The following is a 13,484-nucleotide window of genomic DNA, read 5'->3' as shown; positions in this document are numbered from 1 at the left end:
CCAAAAGCTTTCATTTATGATTCCTACAATTTCAGTTTATGAATTTTAATTGCAATCGCAAAAAAGACTAACAAACATTAAATGTCCGCTTGCAAATCTGGCAACTCAGTCTGGAAGTCCGTGAGGTAAAACGTCATCATCATGCATCCATATGAAATGTCACGATATTGATGCCCGAAAATCAGAAAATCCGGATTTCTGCGTTGTCGGCCATGTTCAGCTGTCATTATGCTCTCAAATATTGTCAATAAATTTGACCGTGTAAGGTCCGCTTTATAAAGTGGCTGTCAAACTCAGCTACGATGTCCCGAATGGAAAGAATGTCAACAGAAAATCAATGTTGCCAGCAATTCAAAATTGGATGTTTAGCGAATTCGTTTTTGTTCAGTTTCAACCCCAGTGTCACACTAACTGCTGTCAAAACGTTTTTTATTCACTCAGCTTCAATTCAGTTTCGCACTAGGTTCAACCCGAAAGCTGTTAGTTTCGCACTGAGACGTTTCAAGGGTTCGCACTCGGGTTCACCAATACAACTATACTGAACTGTCAAGTTCCGAGTATTGTTTTGGGAAAATATAAAAAAAGACTATGAAAATGGAAAACCTGCTGCTTTGGCTTTTGTATTACTGGAATCGTAATCCAATTCGGATTCTGATTTTGAAGTATATTCGCGTAGATGGCATTAAGCTTCGTGTGAAACCTCATTGGGAGGCGAAAAAATTATGGATTTTCAGGTGAAATAAACATGCTTTCCAAATCAAAATTATGAATGAAAATTTACTTTAACGTATCGAATACTTATTTTATGTGATAAAATAAGAGGTTTTTTTTCTGAAATTGCTAAAACATATTGAATGAAAACTGTGTCTGATGATGATTTTATATCATAACTAGCTGACCCGGCAAACGTTGTTCTGCCATATAATGTATTTCTAGAGAATATTTTGGTTGGTAAAAATAACAAATATCTTCAAGAGAGTTTATATGTTATCGTTCAGATCTGTCAATTTGATCTAAATGATGATTTTCATAGCGAAACATACATATGCGTACCTCTTATTTTCGAATTTTCCTTTTTTTTTAAATATCCTTCTTATATATAAAGATATGCATAGTAAATTTTCTCGAATTTTTCAAATCATCTCAAATATTATCCAAAGTACTCTATTATTCTAATTTGGGTGAAGACAAACTCACAAAATATATGGACGACGTAGATATGATCAACCGTTCTTCCGTGATGCTGAGTTATACGTACGTGGGAAAAAGTCTCTTTTATAAAGGGTGTGTCACATCAAATTGCATCACGGAAAAAACGCTGTAGAAATTTAATTTTTAGGAATTATATCTTCAGCTTTCGCTTTAAAATCAGATAAGAGTGTATAGATCACGTTGGCCATGCTTCACTGTCAATTTTTCGTAAATTTGGAAAAATGTCGTCGAACGAAAAAGAGCGTCGTGAATTAATCCTGTGCACTCATTTTGAGAATCCGGAGTTGTCACATCGGGACAACTGATGCTGCGAATCGTCCAATCCACGGTCAGCAGAGTACTAAAACGATACTTCGAGAACCTAACCATCGACCGGAAGGTGAAGAACTGCAAAAATGGATGCTCCGTCAGTGAAAAAGATCACAAGCGCGTAGTTAAGCAGTTTAGACGTGATCCGAGAAGTTCGGTCCGGGATGTCGCCAATAAGCTGAATTTGTCAAGTTCATTCGTCCAGTGGACCAAGCAGCGGGAGGGCCTGCGTACATACAAGGTTCAGAAGGCTCCTAACCACGACGAAAGGCAAAACATGGTGGGGAAGACGCGAGCCCGGAAGCTGTACACCGAAATGCTGACGAAGCCGCATTGCCTGGTAATGGACGACGAAACCTACGTCAAAGCGGACTTTCGTCAGCTGCCGGGCCTGTTGTTCTTCTCCGCAGAGGACAAATTCAGCGTTCCGGAGGAGATTCGCAAGCAGAAACTATCCAAGTTTGCCAAAAAGTACATGGTGTGGCAAGCGATCTGCTCTTGCGGAAAGCGGAGCGCCCCCTTCGTGATGACCGGCACGGTAAACGGGCAGGTTTACCTTACTACCACTATTGAAGCAGCACGAGGGCCCGACCATCTTCTGGCCGGATCTCGCTTCGTGCCACTATTCAAAGGACGTGTTGGAGTGGTACGAAGCCAACGGGGTCACCTTCGTGCCAAAGGAAATGAACCCGCCCAACGCGCCGGAGCTTCGCCCAATAGAGAAATATTGGGCGATTATGAAGCAGGCCCTCCGGAAGAACTCAAAAGTTGTCAAATCGGAGGCGGACTTCAAGAGAAAATGGATTTCTGTTCAAAAAAAACTACAACCTGACGTTGTACAGAACCTTATGGACGGGGTAAAGAGGAAGGTACGAGCATACGGGCTTGAGCTCGAAGTATGAAAAATGGAAAATGCCAAAAGTTTTTTAATAGTTTTTATTTTACTGTCTAAAACTTTCAAAAGGATCGGTCTATTGGGCGAATTTCTACAGCGTTTTTTCCGTGATGCAATTTGATGTGAAACACCCTTTATATAAAGATAGTGATTATTTGTGGATAGCGTTTGGATTTCGATCAATATCGAATGATACACAATGTGTCATGCAAGTAACCTCTCACGAACATATAAATAAATATGAGTGGATCATTCAGATACTTGTATGAATGACAGTAATCACTTGTGTTACACCAAATGATTAAACCAAGAGAGAAACGAAGACTGTTGATTGCATATCCGAACTGTACTAAACATCGCATACCATTTTCGAAGCCTGCATACTACATATATATATATATATATATATATATATATATATTTTTTTTTTTCCAAAATATATATTTTTATAAAGGCTCATATGGCGTTAGCCTCACGGGGCCGGGAGTTCAATACTTTGACACTTTTTCTTATTATCTATGTTAGTAATATGTAACCGATTACTCGCGGTTGGCTCGAGGTTAGTATTACAAGTGTTTTCGTAATAGGGATGTTGCTGTCTCCAATGCTCTGTACGTGTGCCCGACACGGGATACTTCCTATTGGGATGCAGCTGACCATTAATCAGCAACGCCCCCCTAGTCTGTACCTCATATCTAGCGTGGTGCGTCTTTCTCGACTCGAGGAATCCTGGATAGAATGGTCACTAGCCGGCACAATCATCAGTTCGTGTAGAGTTGTCATGAGCGGTACAGCCTTTGGCTCTTGTTGAATGATCAGTGGACTGCACAACCTTTGGCCCGTGTGTCTGTAAAGAGTGTGTGTATGTATTGCCGCGACTAAGTAAAAGTTTATCGATCGGATAGGAGGGATATGAACCGGGGACACAACGAAGGAAACATCATTAAACGTTGACATGGGCGTTTCTGAGGAACAGGTATAGATGAAGCAGAAGATCAGGATCACGGCTACCTAAGATATCTCGGACGAGGATCTCCGATTGTCTGCCTTGTGCTATCAGTGCTCTAGAGAGCTGAGAGCGAGCAGTATGGAACCGGATACACGACCAGACAACATGCTCGATGTCGTGGTAGCCATCGCCACAATCACAAAGATTGTTTGCTGCGAGCCCAATGCGATAGAGATGCGCGTTTAGGTTGTAGTGATTGGACATAAGCCGAGATATCACGCGAATGAAATCACGCCCTACATTCAATCCCTTGAACCATGCCCTCGTTGAGACCTTAGGGATACTCGTGTGTAACCAACGACCGAACTCATCTTCACTCCACATGCGCTGCCAACTTACGAGCGTGTACTGACGAGGAATGTGGAAAAAATCATTATAAGCAATTTGCCTTTCAAAAAGAGTGCCTTCTAAAGCGCCCACCTTGGCTAGCGAGTCCGCTTTCTCATTCCCCGGAATCGAGCAATGAGAGGGAACCCATGCTAAGGTAATCTTGAATAATTTTTCGACCAAAACACTCAATTGTCTTATTCTTGTTAGGAAATAAGATGAGCGTTTATCAACCTTCATTGAGCGGATTGCCTCTAATGAGCTGAGACTGTCTGAAAAAATAAAATAGTGGTCGATGGGCAATGTTTCAATGATCCCCAGTGCGTAATATATCGCACCCAGTTCAGCAACATACACGGAACAAGGATCTTTGAGTTTGAAAGAGGCACTGGAATTTTCATTGAAGATGCCAAAGCCAGTGGACCCGTTTATGAATGAACCGTCAGTAAAGAACATTTTATCAGATCTAACTATGCCCCCATATTCTGCCGAAAATATCGGCGGAATAGAATCTGAGCGTAGATGATCTGGGATTCCATGGATTTTTTGTCGCATGGACAGATAAAAAATGACAGAGGAATTGCAAAAGTATGGGAAGCAAACTTGGTTGGAGATGCCATATATATATTATATCATATATATCATATATCATATATCGTCTCGTTCTACTATAGCGAGCAAGTGCAGAGCGAGAAGTGATACCAGAAAAATGACGTTACCATTCGGTCACCATTTGCGGAGAGCAGCAAATGAGAAAAGAGCTAAAACGAGAGAGTATTTGTTTCTCACTAAAGCGGTGTTGCTAGTAAAACTATGCGGTCTATATGAATATTAGGGTGGTAATGGATGTATGGGAAAAATTTCATTATCGAATTTCAAAAACCGACTATGTACATTTCGTTTATTGGCTCAAAAAATGTTCTGTGCAAAGTTTCAGCTCAATCGGACATGATTTAGGGGTGCCTCAAATCGCCCAAAGTTTTGATTTTTTGATCCTCGAAAATCTTCCAAGGGGGGAGTAAAGGAAATTTGGAAAATCGATTTTTTTTTGACGTAGGACTACGTCTAACCGTTCAATATAGGGGCCCATTTCAATATGTCAGTGTGAAAAAGTGTTCTGTTTTTGAACACTAATACCTCCTCAATTAATGAATTGATTTTGGTTCTAAATACACACATTGATAGGAAATATTCTCAGCAATTGTTTATATGCTTCACATTACGGGTTCTCAGCTCATATAAAGAAATTGATGAAAAATTGGAAGAATGAATGGCGGATTACATATTTTCTCAAAGCCCCAAATGAAGGACTTGACTAGTAGAACACAGTTATTCATGAGGAATGCAAAACCAAATTATATCACGATACCAGACGGTAAATTCCTATCACGATATACTTGCCATCAAGTGTGTATGCGATGCGTGCTGAACAAAAAAAAATATTTTTCCACGTTAACTCGGAGGCTGATGCCTTGTTTCTTCAACAACAACTTGAAATTTTCCAGAAATGGTGCGTGGAAAATCGTATGACACTGAATCCAAGCAAATGTTCCACGATAACTTTCACAAGAAGGAAAGATCCTATTCGCTACAACTATTCTCTCGACGATGCTCCTCTAGCTAAACATGACTGCGTGAAGGATCTAGGAGTGTATTTAGACTGTAAACTGGATTTCAAAACTCACGTCAACTACGTGGTTGGATAAGCTTCCCGTAGTCTTGGATTAATCATGCGCACTGCGAGGGATTTCACCGATGTACACTGCCTCAAATCTATGTTCAGCGCTCTAGTTCGTTCAAGTCTGGAATACTGTTCAGTAATTTGGAATCCGCACTATCTGAACGGAGTCAACAGAATCGAAGCTGTACAAAAGCGATTTGTCCGGTTCGCCTTAAGACGATTACCCTGGAGTAACCTCCATCAGCTACCTAGCTATGAAAGCCGGTGCCAACTAATGGCTCTTGACACGTTGCACGTGCGAAGGGATGTGAACCGCGCCTTATTTGTATATGATGTGCTATTGGCTAGGACAGAATGCCCAGTTATTCTGGAGAACATCAACCTTCTGGTTCAACCTCGAACTTTACGTGACCACGCTTTCCTCCGAGTTCCTTTTCGTCGTACCAATCATGGATACAACTCAGCCATATTGGGTCTTCAACGTCTGTTCAACAGAGTAGCTTCTGACTTCGACTTCCACTACTCAAGGAATGCGGTTCGGCAAAATTTTTATGAACAAATAAGTAGTTTTCATTAATATCATTGGGGCGAAATTCCGCCTGTTGATAACGATTAAATAAATAAATAAATCAATAAATAAATAAATAAATCCTACAACATTTGCACCGCGTTTGAGTGTTTAGATGCAAATACGAAACAAATCGAAACAATCAAAAATTGTCGTGGGCTGAGGTTTTATTCTATCCTTTCAATTTTTTGTATAATTTTGTGCATGAAAAGTTGGTAATTCTTGGATCTGTGCTCCATGATATTCGAATAATGGGCACCCCTTGGTGTAGTCCTACGTCTCTTCGGTTATGTCTACGACATTACCCAACCGTTTTTTTTTCGATGCCAAATGACTTAAAAATGCATGACACGTCGAGATCTGGTGTCATCTCGAAAACAAATTTTTGGCCGAAAATTGACCTTTTGGGACTTAGCCTTGAGAGGCAATGAAGGGGTATCGGAAAAAATAATTATCGAACTTATAGAACCGACCATGTACATTTTGTTTATTGATCCGCTAAAATGACCTGTGCGAAATTTCAGCTCGATCGGACATGATTAAGGGGTGCCTCAAAGCACTCAAAGTTTTGATTTTTGGCCACTCAGACTAAGGTCGAGGACATAGTGAATGCAATGCGATGCGGGCGCGGGCGAGGAATCGTTTGCGGAAAAGCTCTTTTGTTTACGACTGTGGAAATCAAATGCATACCGCTCGGACCTGACATAGTAAACGCGATGCGAACGCGATTTCAATGCGGTGAAACTGTGTGTGGAGTGTTTTGCCGCGAGTGAACGCAAGTGGTGGTTGCCAGACGATTGCCATAAATATCTTCACAATCGAACTCATCGAACGAAAATCAAGGTTGAGTTGTAAAATTATTATTTTCGTTTTGTTCGATCAATTATATAACTTTATTCTAATTTAAATAATGCATATAATGAAAAAGTTACGTTGATGGCTTTCCATTTTCCATGTTCACAGATAAAAACGACCTCACAGTTCAACTGTTTACAAACTGAAGACATGTTATCATATATGGCATACTTGTGCTGGGTTGTTTACATGTAGAATGGAGTGGAATGAAACATCAAAAAACGCGCGATCTGAAGCAATCAGTATGTCATAGCATGCGATGAGCTCCAATTCATCGCTCCACATCGCATCGCATCGCACCGCACCGCGTTTACTATGTCCTCGGCCTAAGTCCCTAAAAGTCGATTTTCGGCCAAAACTTTTTTTTGTGATAACACCAGATCTCGACGTTCTATGCTTTTTTGAGTCATTTGGCATCGAAAAAAAAACAGGAAGTGGGTTATATCTATGGTATAACCGCAAGGGTGACGTAGGACTATCGTTGATTTAGAGATCATTTGTATGAAGTTGAATCTGAATTCATTCTGAATGAATGAATATTTGGAGAACTTCGAAAACGAGAGCGTTACGTTGGAGGCACAAGGTTTTATGCATCCAATATTGGATACGGAAATATCCTACTGATGGGGAAGAATAATCTTCAGAAGCTATCCTGTTGATTGCGATTGATTGAAAAACCACAAAACCAAATGTATTTGGTCACAGTGTTACATGGATAGAAAACATTCAATTAAACTCTTTCACATGAATATATTTTGAAAATTCTCAAAGGAACTGCCAGATTATTTTCAGTAACGATTAGATATTTCCACATTTTCCTCGATACTGGAAGCCCACCAGTGGTTAATGCCAACTCGATAACCACCTGTTAATAGCACTTGATTGAAACATATTTGGTCACAGTATTACATGGATAGAAAACATTCAATTAAACTCTTTCACATGAATATATTTTGAAAATTCCCAGAGGAACTGGCAGATTATTTTCAGTAACGATTAGTTATTTCCACATTTTCCTCGATACTGGAAGCCCACCAGTGGTTAATGCTAACTCGATAACCACCTGTTAATAGCACTTGATTGAAACATATTTGGTCACAGTGTTACATGGATAGAAAACATTCAATTAAATTCATTCACATGAATATATTTTGAAAATTCCCAAAGGAACTGGCAGATTATTTTCAGTAACGATTAGATATTTCCACATTTTCCTCGATACTGGAAGCCCACCAGTGGTTAATGCCAACTCGATAACCACCTGTTAATAGCACTTGATTGAAACATATTTGGTCACAGTGTTACATGGATAGAAAACATTCAATTAAACTCTTTCACATGAATATATTTTGAAAATTCCCAAAGGAACTGGCAGATTATTTTCCAGCAATGATTAGATCTTTCCGGAACTTTCTCGATGCTGAATGGCATCCTAACGGAAAGAGTTCTGCGCGTGTATGTGTCGATCCTTCGCCGTCCACCTCCTCCAGCACGTTAGGCAACGACGTTGTCTTGTCGATGTCCTCACGAAAAATGAATGTGTCTCACCACCAGAATATCGCTTAAGTATGCTTTTTGTGTGTGATTGAATCGAGAGAAGGTGTGGTTTACAATGGCAATTTGGAAGGCAAACTAGAGGGGAATGAACTCTCTGAGCTCGGAACTTTCGGCGACTGAGCAATAATCGATTGCGGGCGCATACAATATTGGATACGGAAATATCCTACTGATGGGGAAGAATAATCTTCTGAAGCTATCCTGTTAATTGCGATTGATTGAAAAACCACAAAACCAAATGTATTTGGTCACAGTGTTACATGGATAGAAAACATTCAATTAAACTCTTTCACATGAATATATTTTGAAAATTCCCAAAGGAACTGCCAGATTATTTTCAGTAACGATTAGATATTTCCACATTTTCCTCGATACTGGAAGCCCACCAGTGGTTAATGTCAACTCGATAACCACCTGTTAATAGCACTTGATTGAAACATATTTGGTCACAGTATTACATGGATAGAAAACATTCAATTAAACTCTTTCACATGAATATATTTTGAAAATTCCCAGAGGAACTGGCAGATTATTTTCAGTAACGATTAGTTATTTCCACATTTTCCTCGATACTGGAAGCCCACCAGTGGTTAATGCTAACTCGATAACCACCTTATAATAATAGCTAATAGCACTTGATTGAAACATATTTGGTCACAGTGTTACATGGATAGAAAACATTCAATTAAATTCATTCACATGAATATATTTTGAAAATTCCCAAAGGAACTGGCAGATTATTTTCAGTAACGATTAGATATTTCCACATTTTCCTCGATACTGGAAGCCCACCAGTGGTTAATGCCAACTCGATAACCACCTGTTAATAGCACTTGATTGAAACATATTTGGTCACAGTGTTACATGGATAGAAAACATTCAATTAAACTCCTTCACATGAATATATTTTGAAAATTCCCAGAGGAACTGGCAGATTATTTTCAGTAACGATTAGTTATTTCCACATTTTCCTCGATACTGGAAGCCCACCAGTGGTTAATACCAACTCGATAACCACCTGTTAATAGCACTTGATTGAAACATATTTGGTCACAGTGTTACATGGATAGAAAACATTCAATTAAACTCTTTCACATGAATATATTTTGAAAATTCCCAAAGGAACTGGCAGATTATTTTCCAGCAATGATTAGATCTTTCCGGAACTTTCTCGATGCTGAATGGCATCCTAACGGAAAGAGTTCTGCGCGTGTATGTGTCGATCCTTCGCCGTCCACCTCCTCCAGCACGTTAGGCAACGATGTTGTCTTGTCGATGTCCTCACTAAAAATGAATGTGTCTCACCACCAGAATATCGCTTAAGTATGCTTTTTGTGTGTGATTGAATCGAGAGAAGGTGTGGTTTACGATGGCAATTTGGAAGGCAAACTAGAGGGGAATGAACTCTCTGAGCTCGGAACTTTCGGCGACTGAGCAATAATCGATTGCGGGCGCATACAATATTGGATACGGAAATATCCTACTGATGGGGAAGAATAATCTTCTGAAGCTATCCTGTTAATTGCGATTGATTGAAAAACCACAAAACCAAATGTATTTGGTCACAGTGTTACATGGATAGAAAACATTCAATTAAACTCTTTCACATGAATATATTTTGAAAATTCCCAAAGGAACTGGCAGATTATTTTCAGTAACGATTAGATATTTCCACATTTTCCTCGATACTGGAAGCCCACCAGTGGTTAATGCCAACTCGATAACCACCTGTTAATAGCCGCGCGTGTATGTGTGTGTAGCGATGTCTTCCCAGGGAACCGTTTGTGGCATCCTTCTCCTCCTGATAGATTCCCTTCTGGCCTAGGGTGCACAAACAGGCTCTTGGTGACACCGTTCATCCGCGCTTTCATGATAAATAAAGAGCTTCACCGCAACAGCGACAACATGCTCCAATCGCTGTTCAATTAGAACTGAGTGGATTTCTTCTTCTTCTTCTTTTTGGCTTTAAGAGGGTTTAAACTTTTCAGTTCATTCGCTTCTACGTAACTGCCGATTGCTTATATACCGATTGGTGATTTCAATAGCCTGTTTTGAAAGCAATTTTAAGACTATTGAAACAAGTTTTTGGATCAAAAAGTAACAAGTATATAACGCGTAGACATTTTATCTTTCGAATGAAGTGTTTATCATACCATTTCGTTCAGTTGTTTAGGAGCTATTAACGCTCAAAATCTCGGTCTCCGGCGTAACGCTTTCGTTTTCGAACCTTTGATTTTACACCCCGGTATAGAAATGAAAGACGTAGTCCTACGTCAAAATTCGATTTTCCAAATTTCCTTTACTCCCCCATTGGAAGATTTTCAAGGATAAAAAATCAAAACTTTGAGCGCTTTGAGGCACCCCTAAATCATGTTCGATCGAGCTGAAACTTTGTATGAATATATTTATTTCAAGGGATAGCAGCGTTAAAAATGGAAAATATAATCTGATTACCCTTCTCTTAGGCTCTATCGAGCTAAATAATCATATAGTTTGCGTTCTCTGAGACTTGAAAATCAGGATCTGCTACATTAGTTGAATATGAACCATTCGCTTTGCGTAGTCCGTATGATTTTGCTGTTTCATGATGCATGGAGAGGTTCGATATGTATATGTTATATCATGGACAGACATACAGCTGTACTAACGTTGTACGTGTACAGTGTTGTACAGGTACCATCGTACCATGACAGACATACTTTGGTTGTACATTGTACCGCATGTCAAACTGACAATCAGATTTTTTTCCGATTTTCGCCACATATTTCAATGAAAAAGGTTTTTATTTAGCGTTCAAACTATCAAACATAACAAACAAGTTTAAAATATAAGTTAATAACTCAAGATCTTTGATCGGTTTGTTCATGCTACCCATCACTAAACATCTATGGCGCTGCGCACAGTACAGCTGTAGCCATGTACAGCGGTAAAATAGGTCGGTACAGGTACAGCGATTGTACCGAGTTGCTTGCATGGTTCTAGCCAAGGCGGTATAATAAGGTGGAACGTTATGTCAGAACTGCTGTTCAGCCATTACTTGAGTTCGAATTGACAGCGGCCAAACGAACGGCTAGAGTTTTCCGAGAAAGAGGATAACAAATGGCATGCAATGAGGAGTGCATGCCGCTATGTGTTTGCTGCGCATAAATGTTGGTTTTGTTTACGCTGTGGGCATCATTGTAGTGTTTCGGTGACTGCTGCAAGTTATTGTCTGCATTGCTGTTCTACGGGACGTGAGGGTTGTTGCCGTTGCTGCTGGGATTGGAAACTCAGCGATTATGGGAGCTTTGCTAGTGGGTATATAAAAGAGGTGGCTCTCAATAACCGGTGGGCTTGTGCCGTATTGCTTTAGCTGAAGACTCGCCTGATCGTTCGGGTTGTGAGACACAACAGCTAGTTCTATTGAAACCAGCGTAGGTATATGTTGGTGGGGACCGCTATGTAGCATAAAGATTTGATCTACTTTGTTTATAAACAAAAAAAGCCGCTGTCATTTTTCATCCCCTCTCGCATCATCCATGCCTTATCCTCATACTGTCGAAAACGAACCACCTGTCAATTCCAGCTCCTTGGTTCTAGCGCTGTACATGGTGACAGACATACAATTTTCGAAGTACAACGGTAGTACAGCTGTATGTCTGTCATAAGTATTAGAGGCAAAGAACAAAAAAAAACTTTCCGCACCGAAAGCGTAAGTGGCGGTTTAACTTGCGTGATGATGTATCATGAAGGGCGAACCGATGCAGAGTTGTCTCGTTCTCTTTTGTGTCGTGATTAGTAGCACGTAACAAAAAAATAATGCCGCTGGGGGAAATGATTTCTGTAAGATCATATTTGGACGAACGAAAGCGATATTTCCAGTGAATGGATCAACTGGCAAACACTGCGTTAGCATTAATGCAAAACCAATTACTTGTAAGCTCTTTCCGCTCTTCTAAATCTGGTAATCTCCTTCCCGGTATATGAACAGCATTCTCCTCCTTCCTGAGCAAATTAGTGGAGCCACAATCAGCGTTTTTTCTTGTCACCATCGCCGTAAGCTGATAGTACTCTTTTCCCCGCCGATGGGAGCCAAACAGATCTACATCTTGCTTGGAAAGAAAGGCACTGATTGCGCGGATAGGAGTGAAAAGATACACTAAAAACATCCTTCCGCACTGTTATGATTCGACCGCTAATTGTGAAAAAATAGAAGTAATTATGAAAAAAATTATAATAGACATCCAAGCTACAGTAAAGCCCGAGCAGCTATTTGCCAACGAATACATTTGTCACCAATAAATACGATTTGTTTTGGAAACAAATTTGTTTTTCACGAGCAATGGCCGAACAGCAATTTTGACATTCCGGTCCACCTATAGTGCAACGCCTTGCTCTTGATATTGTTGCCGGGTTGTTGACATCCGCTCGCGTCATTTTGCTTCGACGTTTCGCGAGTCATGTCGAACGCTTTTGGGTCATCCGCTTTTGGGTTATGCGATAATGCTGCCCATGTTTGTATAGGAGACGCAAACGACGAAATGAACAAAATCGACTTTTTCGCTGTTTCGCATTCTACACAATGTAATACGTTTGCTCATCATTCGAACAAACATTTTTTATTCGAAAACATTTGAGCAATTTTCAAAAAACGTTTCCGAAAAATCACTGCTTGTCCGCATAACAGACGTAGTTCCACATACTCAGCATTTACTCATATCGTTGGAGTAAGTTACTCCACCATCTTTATGCGATTGATCGTGATATCGGTAAATAATGTTGCTGAAATTACCAACATTGCAGATTGATTTTACAAATTCAATTAATTGAAAAAACACGAATCTGCTGTTCTTATCATATCCCAGAGTATTATTCAGGAAAAAAGTACTATCATAGACTCGCACCAAATCAAGAGCACCTTCTCCAGACATTTCACTAAATTTCTTCCAAACCTTTTTGATTTTATTCGATAACAACTGAAAATACCGACAGAGACGTTTTGACTGTTAACAACAAAAATGCGTTTTCCCAAAACTAATGGTGTTGTTGATTACGTCTCCTATGCAATCATGGACAGAATAGTACCGCTTTC

This window comes from Toxorhynchites rutilus, chromosome 3 (genome assembly GCF_029784135.1).
Source record: "Toxorhynchites rutilus septentrionalis strain SRP chromosome 3, ASM2978413v1, whole genome shotgun sequence".
Lineage (NCBI taxonomy): Eukaryota > Metazoa > Arthropoda > Insecta > Diptera > Culicidae > Toxorhynchites > Toxorhynchites rutilus.
Note: the sequence above shows the minus strand (reverse complement) of the source record.